General features: G+C 45.3%; 1 pseudogene; it reads right to left on the bottom strand.

The window, feature by feature from the left end:
- Window positions 1-3921, bottom strand: part of LOC121843805 — a 31237-nt pseudogene extending 27316 nt beyond the window's left edge.
- Window positions 3922-13499: the final 9578 nt, after the last annotated feature.

Genomic DNA, 13499 nt, shown 5'->3' with positions numbered 1-13499 from the left:
AGTGGTTCTCTAACCTCTCCTGGAGAACCCCAGACTCTATGTAACCTACTGCAGTGGTTCTATAACCTCTCCTGGAGAAACCCCAGACTTTATGTAACCTACTGCAGTGGTTCTATAACCTCTCCCCCAGACTCTAGAACCCCCAGACTTCTATGTAACCTACCCCAGCCTGCAGTGGTTCTATAACCTCTCCTGGAGAACCCCAGACTTTATGTAACCTACTGCAGTGGTTCTCTAACCTCTCCTGGAGAACCCCCAGACTCTATGTAACCTACTGCAGTGGTTCTCTAACCTCTCCTGGAGAACCCCAGACTTTATGTAACCTACTGCAGTGGTTATATAACCTCTCCTGGAGAACCCCCAGACTTTATGTAACCTACTGCAGTGGTTCTCTAACCTCTCCTGGAGAACCCCAGACTCTATGTAACCTACTGCAGTGGTTCTCTAACCTCTCCTGGAGAACCCCAGACTTTATGTAACCTACTGCAACCCTCCCGGAGAACCCCAGACTTTATGTAGCCTACTGCAGTGGTTCTATAACCTCTCCTGGAGAACCCTCAGACTTTATGAGAACCCCAGAACCCCAGACTCTATTTAACCTGTAACCTCTCCTGGAGAACCCCCAGACTTTATGTAACCTACTGCAGTGGTTCTCTAACCTCTCCTGGAGAACCCCCAGACTCTATGTAACCTACTGCAGTGGTTCTCTAACCTCTCCCGGAGAACCCCCAGACTTTATGTAGCCTACTGCAGTGGTTCTCTAACCTCTCCTGGAGAAACCCCAGACTCTATGTAACCTACTGCAGTGGTTCTCTAACCTCTCCTGGAGAACCCCAGAGTCTATGTAGCCTACTGCAGTGCTTCTCCAACATCTCCTTGAGAACCCGTAGACCTACCATGTACAGTGGGCTCCAAAATTACTAGAAACTACAAAACTACTAGCGCTCCTGACTGGCAATGGACAAACAATACTTAAAAAATATAAACAACATAATTATAGAGATAAACTCAAAATACCAACATGTGAGAAATACTGGACTTTATTAATGTTTCAATGGAACCAACCGAAATCATAATTATTTAATACAAAATACATTTTTACCAAAATCAAGGTTTCATCATTCTTGGCACTCATTTACTACTTAGTGCAACAACCTCTGGCAAGGATAACAGCATGGTCTTTTCCTGTAATGTTTGACAAGGTTATGGAACATATTTGGAGGGATTTTGGACCACTCTATGCAGATCCTTTCAAGATCCTTCACATTCTTGGGTTTGCGCTTATCAACTGCCCTCTTCAACTCATCCCACAGGTTTTCAATTGGATTGAGGTCTGGTGACTGAGATGGCCATGGCAGAACATTGATTTTGTTGTCACAGAACCATTTCTGTGTGGATCTTGAGGTATGTTTTGGGTCATTGTCTTGTTGGAAAGTCCACATACGGCCAAGTCCCAGCCTTCAGGCAGAGGCAACCAGATTGTCAGCCAAAATTGCCTGATACTTGGTGAAATTAATTATGCTATCAATCTTAACCAGCGCCCCTGGACCTCTGGAATTAAAACAGCCAAAACATCACTGACCCACCACCATGGACCCCTGGACTGGAATTAAAACAGCCCCAAAACATCACTGACCCACCACCATATTTCACCGTGGGTATGAGGTGCCTCTCCTTGTATGCATCTCTGTTTCTACGCCAAACATGCCGATGCTGTATCTGACTAAAACGTTCAATTTGGTCTCATCTGACCAGAGCACCTTCTTCCAGTTATAATGTAAATGACGTTTGGTAAACTCCAAGCGTTTGCGTCTGTGTCTTGGGGTCAGAAAGGGCTTTCTTCTGGCAACCCTTCCAAAGAGCCTGTGGTTGTGGAGATTGTAGTATCTGTCCATGGGACCACTTTAAGCTGTACACTACACAAAGCTGGGCTTTATGGAAGAGTGGACAGAAAAAAGCCATTGCTTAAAGAAAAAAATAAGCAAACACGTTTGGTGTTCACCAACAGGCATGTGGGAGATTCCCCAAACATATGGAAGAAGGTACTCTGGTCAGATGAGACTAAAAGTGAGCTTTTTGGCCATCTAAGAAAACACTATGTCTGGCGCAAACCCAACACCTCATCACCCCGAGAATACCATCCCCACAGTGATGCATGGTGGTGGCAGCAGCATCATGCTGTGGGGATGTTTTTTATCTGCAGGGACTGGGAAACTGGTCAGAATTTAATGAATGATGGATGGCGCTAAATCCAAGGAAATTCTTGATGGAAACCTGTTTCAGTCTTCCAGAGATTTGAGACTGGGAAGGAGGTTCACCTTCCAGCAGGACAATGACCCTAAGCATACCACTAAATCAACTCTCTAGTGGTTTAAGGGGAAACATTTAAATGTCTTGGAATGGCCTAGTCAAAGCCCAGACCTCAATCCAATTGAGAATCTGTGATATGTGTTAAAGATTGCTGTGCACCAGCGAAACCCATCCAACTTGAAGGAGCTGGAGCAGTTTTGCCTTGAAGAACAGGCAAAGATCCCAGTGGCTAGATGTGCCAAGCTTATAGAGACAGACCCCAAGAGACTTGCAGCTGTAATTGCTGCAAAACGTGGCTCTACACAGTACTGACTTTTGGAGGGTGAATAGTTATGCACGCTAAATTTCTGTTTTTTTTGTCTCCCAATAAGAAAAAATATGTTGCATCTTCAAAGCGGTAGGTATGTTGTGTAAATCAAATTATATATTACCCCTCCCTAAAAACGATTTTAATTCCAGGTTGTAAAGGCAACAAAATAGGAAAAATGCCAAGGGTGTGAATACTTTAAGCCACTGTAGAACGTCAGACACCAGCACAGATGAAGAATCAACATCTGTGATGACATTTACTTTGACATTTTTTCTAAAATTATATTGCACTTATAAACGGATACTGTGGTTTGGACTTAACATTTTTAGTAACCTGACTTGAAATACTAGTAACCTGACTTGAAATACTTGTAACCTGATGTGAAATACTAGTAACCTGACTTGAAATACTAGTTACCTGACTTGAAATACTAGTTACCTGACTTGAAATACTAGTTACCTGACTTGAAATACTAGTAACCTGACTTGAAATACTAGTTACCTGACTTGAAATACTAGTTACCTGACTTGAAATACTAGTAACCTGACTTGAAATACTAGTAACCTGACTTGAAATACTAGTAACCTGACTTGAAATACTGTAACCTGTTTACTGAGTAAATGACTGAAATACTCATACTGAGTTTGAGTAAACGTTATATTTTTAAAGGGACAGTGCACCTTAACGGTTCTATACAGAAACCTAAAGCCTAAAACCCCAAGCAGCCATGCAGATGTAGAAGGATGGACCGCTAGGCTGTAGCAAACAAAGACTATACGCTTTTATAAAATCACATGGGAAAAAAAAAAAGACAATTGTCTCAGAAACGACCTCACAACTTACTTCAATAGCTCCGTGATGCGTAACCAGCCATGAGGATGATGAATGAATACAAGTGGTACTTTACCCGAATTGTGGTCTCCAGGCTGGCAGAACCGTTGAGGGGCACACCAGCATATCGACAGGACACTGAAGAGGGTAAAAACGGTTAAGGACGTCTTATATTCCGTTGTGTCCATAGTGATGTGGCAGGCTTGGTACGGAGTGGAGCAGGTCTGCTATACACTCTGTAATTACACTACACTACCTCCCACAGATTCAATTCCTCGGTCTCTCTCTCTCTCACCCCTCTCTCTCCCTCTCCCCTGTCTCTCTCTCCTACCTCCCACAGATTAAAAAGTTCTCTCTAGTCTACCTTCCACAGATGAAAATGTTTTTTTCTCTCTCTGTCTCCCTCTCTCCTACCTCACAGTTGAAAACGTATTCTTCTTTCTCTCTCTCCCCCCTCTCTCTCTCTCCCTCTCCCCTGTCCCCCTCTCTCCTACCTCACAGTTGAAAACGTATTCTTCTTTCTCTCTCTCCCCCTTTCTCTCTCTCCCTCTCCCCTCTCTCTCTCTCTCCTAACTCCCACAGTTGAAAAACGTTTTCTCCTCTCCCTGTCTCTCTCCCTGAACCCCCACAGCCAGGAAAATCAGGAGAATACTCTTCCAGTAGATCATATTACAGAAGACATCCAGAGTGTGTGTGTGTGTGTGTGTGTGTGTGTGTGTGTGTGTGTGTGTGTGTGTGTGTGTGTGTGTGTTGGTGGGAAGACAAAGAGGAACATGTCCTACCGTGTGTGTTGAACGGGTGGATTAAATGTAAAGACCTCTTGGTTTATAGTTTGTGACATCAGAGAGAAGAGTCTCTTATTACTGGAAGCTGTCTGAGGAATTTCAGGTCTGTGTTTGTGTGTGTGTGTGCATCTCAAGAGTCTTGGCAGTGTATTTAGTCCCAGAGAGGTTGTCCAGGAGACAGCGGAACTTAAAATGGGAAAGCCACAATGACAGTCTGTCCCTGCATCCCCTAATGACACTACCAGCCAGGTTAAATAAAATATTAAATAAAAACAAACTTTTAGCCTCTTCATTTTCATGTTCCTTACAACCTCATGCTAATCGCATTAGCCTACGTTAGCTCAACCTCATGCTAATCGCATTAGCCTACGTTAGCTCAACCTCATGCTAATCGCATTAGCCTACGTTAGCTCAACCTCATGCTAATCGCATTAGCCTACGTTAGCTCAACCTCATGCTAATCGCATTAGCCTACGTTAGCTCAACCTCATGCTAATCGCATTAGCCTACGTTAGCTCAACCTCATGCTAATCGCATTAGCCTACGTTAGCTCAACCTCATGCTAATCGCATTAGCCTACGTTAGCTCAACCTCATGCTAATCGCATTAGCCTACGTTAGCTTAACCGTCCCGAAGAAGTTTTAAACACTCGGTATTTAATGACTAAAACTTTAATCCATGTTTACTTTCACTTCACACATAGACGTTTAGCCTCTCTCCCCCCATCTGAAATGTTTGACTCTGAAGTGGGACCGTGATACCTTGTTGGTCTAATAAAGTGCACTACTTTAGACCACAGGGCCCATAGGGAATAGGGTGCACTACTTTAGACCAGGGCCCATAGGGAATAGGGTGCACTACTTTAGACCACAGGGCCCATAGGGAATAGGGTGCACTACTTTAGACCAGGGCCCATAGGGAATAGGGTGCACTACTTTAGACCACAGGGCCCATAGGGAATAGGGTGCACTACTTTAGACCAGGGCCCATAGGGAATAGGGTGCACTACTTTAGACCACAGGGCCCATAGGGAATAGGGTGCACTACTTAGACCACAGGGCCCATAGAGAATATGATGCACTACTTTAGACCACAGGGCCCATAGAGAATAGGGTGCACTACTTTAGACCACAGGGCCCATAGAGAATAGGGTGCACTACTTTAGACCACAGGGCCCATAGAGAATAGGGTACACTAATTTAGACCACAGGGCCCATAGAGAATAGGGTGCACTAATTTAGACCACAGGGCCCATAGAGAATAGGGTTTACTGTTCCATTTGGGATGCAGTTTGTTGTCACAAAATAACATTTAATTATCTGACATTTTCACAGTTAATAAATAACTTACTGAAACAATTTTAGAATCATGTCTTTAAAGTTCACTTTGACTTCAAACACACAAACTCACTGTCAATACAACTCAATGTAAAACGAGTGTCCATTGAAAACATCTCTGAAGACCCTCTATAAAACAGGCGAGTCATCTCTGAAGACCCTCTATAAAACAGGCTACTGAAAACATCTCTGAAGACCCTCTATAAAACAGGCTAGTGAAAACAGAGCCATTGTTGCCAGGAATGTGAGGTATGTTACTCAGGGAGCCTTCTGAGGTATGGAGGGATACCTTAGGACACACACACACACACACGAGCACACACACACGCAAAACACACACATTCACAAAAAAACACAAACACACACACACACCGAGCACACACACACACATTCACAAAAAAACACAAACACACACACTCCGAGTCGGTACGCACAATTCCTCCACCGGGGGAAAACACAGGGGACTTCAGACTGTAGAAACAGGGTCAGACTGTAGAAACAGGGTCAGACTGTAGAAACAGGCTCAGACTGTAGAAACAGGCTCAGACTGTAGAAACAGGCTCAGACTGTAGAAACAGACTGTAGAAACAGGCTCAGATGGTAGAAACAGGCTCAGACTGTAGAAACAGGCTCAGACTGTAGAAACAGGCTCAGATGGTAGAAACAGGCTCAGATGGTAGAAACAGGCTCAGACGGTAGAAACAGGCTCAGACTGGTAGAAACAGGCTCAGATGGTAGAAACAGCCTCAGATGGTAGAAACAGCCTCAGACGGTAGAAACAGCCTCAGACGGTAGAAACAGCCTCAGACGGTAGAAACAGCCTCAGACGGTAGAAACAGCCTCAGACTGTAGAAACAGCCTCAGACTGTAGAAACAGGCTCAGACTGTAGAAACAGGCTCAGACTGTAGAAACAGGCTCAGACTGTAGAAACAGGCTCAGACTGTAGAAACAGGCACAGACTGTAGAAACAGGCTCAGACTGTAGAAACAGGCTCCATGTAGCATTATGAGAGCAGCTCACACTACTACTGGGTTACAATTGGACTGTAAGGCTGGTATGAATGTCCTGCTATAAGGCTGGTATGAATGTCCTGCTATAAGGCTGGTATGAATGTCCTGCTATAATGTAGTGTAAGGCTGGTATGAATGTCCTGCTATAAGGCTGGTATGAATGTCCTGCTATAAGGCTGGTATGAACCTGCTCCTGCTATAAGGCTGGTATGAATGTCCTGCTATAAGGCTGGTATGAATGTCCTGCTATAAGGCTGTATGAATGTCCTGCTATAAGGCTGGTATGAATGTCCTGCTATAATGGCTGGTATGAATGTCCTGCTATAAGGCTGGTATGAATGTCCTGCTTAATGTAGTGTAAGGCTGGTATGAATGTCCTGCTATAAGGCTGGTATGAATGTCCTGCTATAAGGCTGGTATGAATGTCCTGCTATAAGGCTGGTATGAATGTCCTGCTTAATGTAGTGTAAGGCTGGTATGAATGTCCTGCTATAAGGCTGGTATGAATGTCCTGCTATAAGGCTGGTATGAATGTCCTGCTTAATGTAGTGTAAGGCTGGTATGAATGTCCTGCTATAAGGCTGGTATGAATGTCCTGCTAATGTAGTGTAAGGCTGGTATGAATGTCCTGCTATAAGGCTGGTATGAATGTCCTGCTATAAGGCTGGTATGAATGTCCTGCTAATGTAGTGTAAGGCTGGTATGAATGTCCTGCTATAAGGCTGGTATGAATGTCCTGCTATAAGGCTGGTATGAATGTCCTGCTATAAGGCTGGTATGAATGTCCTGCTATAAGGCTGGTATGAATGTCCTGCTATAAGGCTGGTATGAATGTCCTGCTATAAGGCTGGTATGAATGTCCTGCTATAAGGCTGGTATGAATGTCCTGCTATAAGGCTGGTATGAATGTCCTGCTATAAGGCTGGTATGAATGTCCTGCTATAAGGCTGGTATGAATGTCCTGCTATAAGGCTGGTATGAATGTCCTGCTATAAGGCTGGTATGAATGTCCTGCTATAAGGCTGGTATGAATGTCCTGCTTAATGTAGTGTAAGGCTGGTATGAATGTCCTGCTATAAGGCTGGTATGAATGTCCTGCTATAAGGCTGGTATGAATGTCCTGCTATAAGGCTGGTATGAATGTCCTGCTATAAGGCTGGTATGAATGTCCTGCTTAATGTAGTGTAAGGCTGGTATGAATGTCCTGCTAATAAGGCTGGTATGAACGTCCTAAGAGGCAACGCAATGTACCTTGTGGAGGTAAAGGGTATGTGGCTGTAGGTGGTATGAATGTCCTGCTATAAGGCTGTAGGTGGAATGTCCTGCTATAAGGCTGTAGGTGGATGAATGTCTGCTATAAGGCTGGTATGAATGTCCTGCTATAATATAGGCTATGTGGCTGTATGAATGTCCTGGCTGTAATGTAGTGTGACTGTAGGAGGTAAAGGGTATGTGACTGTAGGTGGAATGTAGTGTGACTGTAGGCTGGTATGAACGCCTCTAAGAAGAGGTATGTGACTGTAGGTGGAAAACCTATGTGACTGTAGGTGGAGATAAAGAGGTATGTGACTGTAGGTGAGATATAGAGGTATGTGGCTGTAGGTGGAGGTATAGAGGTATGTGACTGTAGGTGGAGGTATAGAGGTATGTGAAGGTGGAGGTAAAGGGTATGTAGCTGTAGGTGGAGGTAAAGAGGTATGTAGCTGTAGGTGGAGGTATAGAGGTATGTGACTGTAGGTGGAGGTATAGAGGTATGTGACTGTAGGTATAGAGGTATGGGACTGTAGGTGGAGGTATAGAGGTATGTGACTGTAGGTGGAGGTAAAGAGGTATAGGACTGTAGGTGGAGGTAAAGAGGTATGGGACTGTAGGTGGAGGTATGTGACTGTAGGTGGAGGTAAAGAGGTATGTGACCACTCTAACCCCTTTACACTCTACACTCTAACCCTCTACACTCTAACCCTCTACACTCTAACCTTCTACATCTTATGAACACTTATTAAGGTAATGAGTCAGATTACAACTGTTGTCATAAACAGACATTTGAGGACTGAAACCCAGCTGCCACGTCAGGAGGCCAGTCCACAGATGTGGTAAAACACTCCCACCTAGTGACCAGCGCTTGAACTACAGGCTGCATTTAATTTGCCAGCGACACTTCTCCGGTTTGACCACTAGATGACGCCACACTCGTCGTTTGGTAAATTGTAAAATCTCAATTGCGTTTCCTCGCATTCTCTCTCCTAGCCTCCTTCTCAAAACCCATTGGAGTAGAAGGTCAGAGGTGATGAACAGAGGGCTCCCAAGTGGGGCAGGGGTCTAAGGCACTGCATCTTAGCGCAAGAGGCATCACTACAGTCCCTGGTTCGATTCTAGGCTGTATCATATCTGGCTGTGTCCCACAGGGTGGTGCACAATTGGCCCAGTGTTGTCCGGGAGTAGGCTGTCATTGTAAACAAGAATTTGTTCTTAACTGACTTGCCTAGTTAAAGAAAGGTTACATAATTTTTTTAATACTTTGATCTTCTTATTCAATGGGTTTTGAAAATGGAAGCGAAGAGAGACATTGCAACGAAACAAGGAACTGCAATTGAGATTAAGATTAACTTCTTTTTTTCACTATTTTTTTGAACAAATTAGATTTTATATTTTCAGGTAGATGTTCAGTTGGTGAGAGACTCACCACAATGAGATCAGGATTTCAAATCAAATAAAAATGTATCAATCTATTCATCTACAAGAGATATTTTTGAAACACATTCCAAGACACAGAGACAAGGTGTCTCTTTATGAGGCGGTTAGAACCACCACCCGAGAGTAGACTAGAGTACACACACACACACATTAGAGTCACCTGGTGTAGTGCTATGAGAATATGTCTTGGCAAGAAAATCACAGACACTAAAAGGATGCGGTCAGCGGGACACACATATACAGAGGTCAGTGGAGGCTGCTGAGGCTCATAGGCTGGAACGGAGCCAATGGAATGTAATCAAATACCTTGAAACCATGGTTGGCTCCACTCATTCCTCTCCAGCAGTTACCAGTCCTCCACAAGTGGCTCTCTCTCTCTCTCTCTCTCTCTCTCTCTCTCTCTCTCTCTCTCTCTCTCTCTCTCTCTTCTCTCTCTCTCTCTCTCTCTCTCTCTCTCTCTCTCTCTCTCTCTCTCTCTCTCACTCTCTCTCTCTCTCTCTCTCTCTCTCTCTCTCTCTCTCTCTCTCTCTCTCTCTCTCTCTCTCTCTCTCTCTCTCTCCTCTCTCTCTCCTCTCTCACTCTCTCACTCTCTCTCCTCTCTCACACCTCTCTCCTCTCTCACTCTCTCTCACCTCTCTCCTCTCTCTCTCTCTCACTCTCTCTCTCTCTCTCTCTCTCTCTCTCTCTCTCTCTCTCTCTCTCTCTCTCTCTCCTCTCCTCTCTCCTCTCTCACACTGTCTCACTCTCTCCTCTCTCACACTCTCTCTCTCTCCTCTCTCTCACTCTCTCTCTCTCCTCTCTCCTCCTCTCTCCTCTCTCCCTCTCTCTCTCTCTCTCCTCTCTCACACTGTCTCTCTCTCTCTCTCTCTCTCTCTCTCCTCTCTCCCTCTCACCTCTCTCTCTCTCTCTCTCTCACTCTCTCTCTCTCTCTCTCTCTCTCTCTCTCTCTCTCTCTCTCTCTCTCTCACTCTCTTTCTCTCTCTCTCTCTCTCTCACTCTCTCACTCTCCTCTCTCACTCTCCTCTCTCACACTCTCCTCTCTCACTCTCTCTCTCTCTCCTCTCTCCTCTCTTTTTTTTTTCTTGGCAGATATTTCTCAAGCTAAACAAACCAAAGACTTTGCACTGAAGTCTTAACACACACACACACCTACTTTGACAGTTCAACAGAGGCAGAGGGGCAGTCTAAAGATCAGGAATGTGTGTGTGTGCGTGTAACCAACCAAGTCTCTTGCACAGTTGAACTAAAGGGCATCTACAACTGAACTAAAGGGGGTCTACATTTTTTTTGGGGTGATTTTTCCCAGAAACCTGTTGTTGTGTAAACAACAAAAGCTGAAGACGTTGTTTTACCGTTTTAAAAAATACTTTTGAGAGCGGAAACTTGTGCTTCCAGAGGCAGTTTGGAAATGAGGTAGTGAGTGTTGCAACCGAAGATAGATGATTTCTACAGCACCCGGCAGTCCCGTTCTGTGAGCTTGTGTGGCCTGCCACTTCTCGGCTGAGCCGTTGTTGCTCCTAGACGTTTCCAGTCCACCAGTAGCTAGGTTTCCATTCAGTCCACCAGTAGTCCATTCAGTCCACCAGTAGCTGGTTTCCATTCAGTCCACCAGTAGCTCCATTCAGTCCACCAGTAGTCCATTCAGTCCACCAGTAGCTCCATTCAGTCCACCAGTCAGGTTTCCATTCAGTCCACCAGTAGCTAGGTGTCCATTCAGTCCACCAGTAGCTAGGTTTCCATTCAGTCCACCAGTAGCTAGGTTTCCATTCAGTCCACCAGTAGCTAGGTTTCCATTCAGTCCACCAGTAGCTAGGTTTCCATTCAGTCCACCAGTAGCTAGGTTTCCATTCAGTCCACCAGTAGCTTCAGGTTTCCATTCAGTCCATTCAGTAGCTAGGTTTCCATTCAGTCCACCAGTAGCTAGGTTTCCATTCAGTCCACCAGTAGCTAGGTTTCCATTCAGTCCACCAGTAGGTAGGTTTCCATTCAGTCCACCAGTAGCTAGGTTTCCATTCAGTCCACCAGTAGCTAGGTTTCCATTCAGTCCACCAGTTCCATTCAGTCCACCAGTAGCTAGGTTTCCATTCAGTCCACCAGTAGTCCATTCAGTCCACCAGTAGCTAGGTTTCCATTCAGTCACCAGTAACTAGGTTTTCATTCAGTCAACAGTAGCTAGGTTTCATTTCAGTTCACCAGTAGCTAGGTTTCCATTCAGTCCATTCAGTCCAGTAGCTAGGTTTCCATTCAGTCCACCAGTAGCTAGGTTTCCATTCAGTCCACCAGTAGTCTCAGGTTCCCATTCAGTCCACCAGTAGCTAAGTTTCCATTCAGTCCACCAGTAGCTAGGTTTCCATTCAGTCCACCAGTAGCTCAGTTTCCATTCAGTCCACCAGTAGTCCATTCAGTCCACCAGTAGCTCGGTTCCCATTCAGTCCACCAGTAGCTCGGTTTCCATTCAGTCCACCAGTAGCTCGGTTTCCATTCAGTCCACCAGTAGCTCGGTTTCCATTCAGTCCACCAGTAGCTCAATTCAGTCCACCAGTAGCTCGGTTTCCATTCAGTCCACCAGTAGCTCCCATTCAGTCCACCAGTAGCTCGGTTTCCATTCAGTCCACCAGTTTCCATTCAGTCCACCAGTAGCTTCAGTTTCCATTCAGTCCACCAGTAGCTAGGTTTCCATTCAGTCCACCAGTAGCTAGGTTTCCATTCAGTCCACCAGTAGCTCGGTTTCCATTCAGTCCACCAGTAGCTCGGTTTCCATTCAGTCCACCAGTAGCTAGGTTTCCATTCAGTCCACCAGTAACTAGGTTTCCATTCAGTCCACCAGTAGCTAGGTTTCCATTCAGTCCACCAGTAGCTCGGTTTCCATTCAGTCCACCAGTAGTCCATTCAGTCCACCAGTAGTCCATTCAGTCCACCAGTAGCTCGGTTTCCATTCAGTCCACCAGTCAGCCACCAGTAGCTAGGTTTCCATTCAGTCCACCAGTAGCTACCATTCAGTCCACCAGTAGCTAGGTTTCCATTCAGTCCACCAGTAGCTCGGTTTCCATTCAGTCCACCAGTAGCTCGGTTTCCATTCAGTCCACCAGTAGCTAGGTTTCCATTCAGTCCACCAGTAGTCCATTCAGTCCACCAGTAGCTAGGTTTCCATTCAGTCCACCAGTAGCTCCATTCAGTCCACCAGTAGCTAGGTTTCCATTCAGTCCACCAGTAACTAGGTTTTCATTCAGTCCACCAGTAGCTAGGTTTCCATTCAGTCCACCAGTAGTCCATTCAGTCCACCAGTATCTAGGTTTCCATTCAGTCCACCAGTAGCTAGGTTTCCATTCAGTCCACCAGTAGCTCGGTTTCCATTCAGTCCACCAGTAGCTCGGTTTCCATTCAGTCCACCAGTCTCGGTTTCCATTCAGTCCACCAGTAGCTAGGTTTCCATTCAGTCCATTCCATTCAGTCCACCAGTAGCTAGGTTTCCATTCAGTCCACCAGTAGCTAGGTTTCCATTCAGTCCACCAGTAGCTAGGTTTCCATTCAGTCCACCAGTAACTAGGTTTTCATTCAGTCCACCAGTAGCTAGGTTTCCATTCAGTCCACCAGTAGCCATTCAGTCCACCAGTTTCCATTCAGTCCACCAGTAGCTAGGTTTCCATTCAGTCCACCAGTAGCTCGGTTTCCATTCAGTCCACCAGTAGCTCGGTTTCCATTCAGTCCACCAGTAGCTGGTTTCCATTCAGTCCACCAGTAGCTAGGTTTCCATTCAGTCCACAATGTAGGTTTCCATTCAGTCCAAGTCTCGGTTTCCATTCAGTAGATTTTTCCATTCAGTCCACCAGTAGCTTTTCCATTTACCAGTGTTTCCATTCAGTCCACCAGTTCTCGGTTTCCATTCAGTACCAGTAGCTCGGTTTCCATTCAGTCCACCAGTAGCTAGGTTTCCATTCAGTCCACCAGTAGCTAGGTTTCCATTCAGTCCACAAGTAGCTAGGTTTCCATTCAGTCCACCAGTAGCCGGTTTCCATTCAGTCCACCAGTAGCTAGGTTTCCATTCAGTCCACCAGTCCATCTCCCAGTAGTCCATTCAGTCCACCAGTAGCTAGGTTTCCATTCAGTCCACCAGTAGCTAGGTTTCTTCAGTCCACCAGTTTTTGTGTATAAACGGCTGTGTGTCATGACATACTGCACATTATTTATGTAAATATCACAATGTAGGAATAAATCCGTCAC

This window comes from Oncorhynchus tshawytscha, unplaced genomic scaffold, assembly GCF_018296145.1.
Source record: "Oncorhynchus tshawytscha isolate Ot180627B unplaced genomic scaffold, Otsh_v2.0 Un_contig_5508_pilon_pilon, whole genome shotgun sequence".
NCBI lineage: Eukaryota > Metazoa > Chordata > Actinopteri > Salmoniformes > Salmonidae > Oncorhynchus > Oncorhynchus tshawytscha.
Note: the sequence above shows the minus strand (reverse complement) of the source record. Positions and strands in the feature narration are given on the sequence as shown.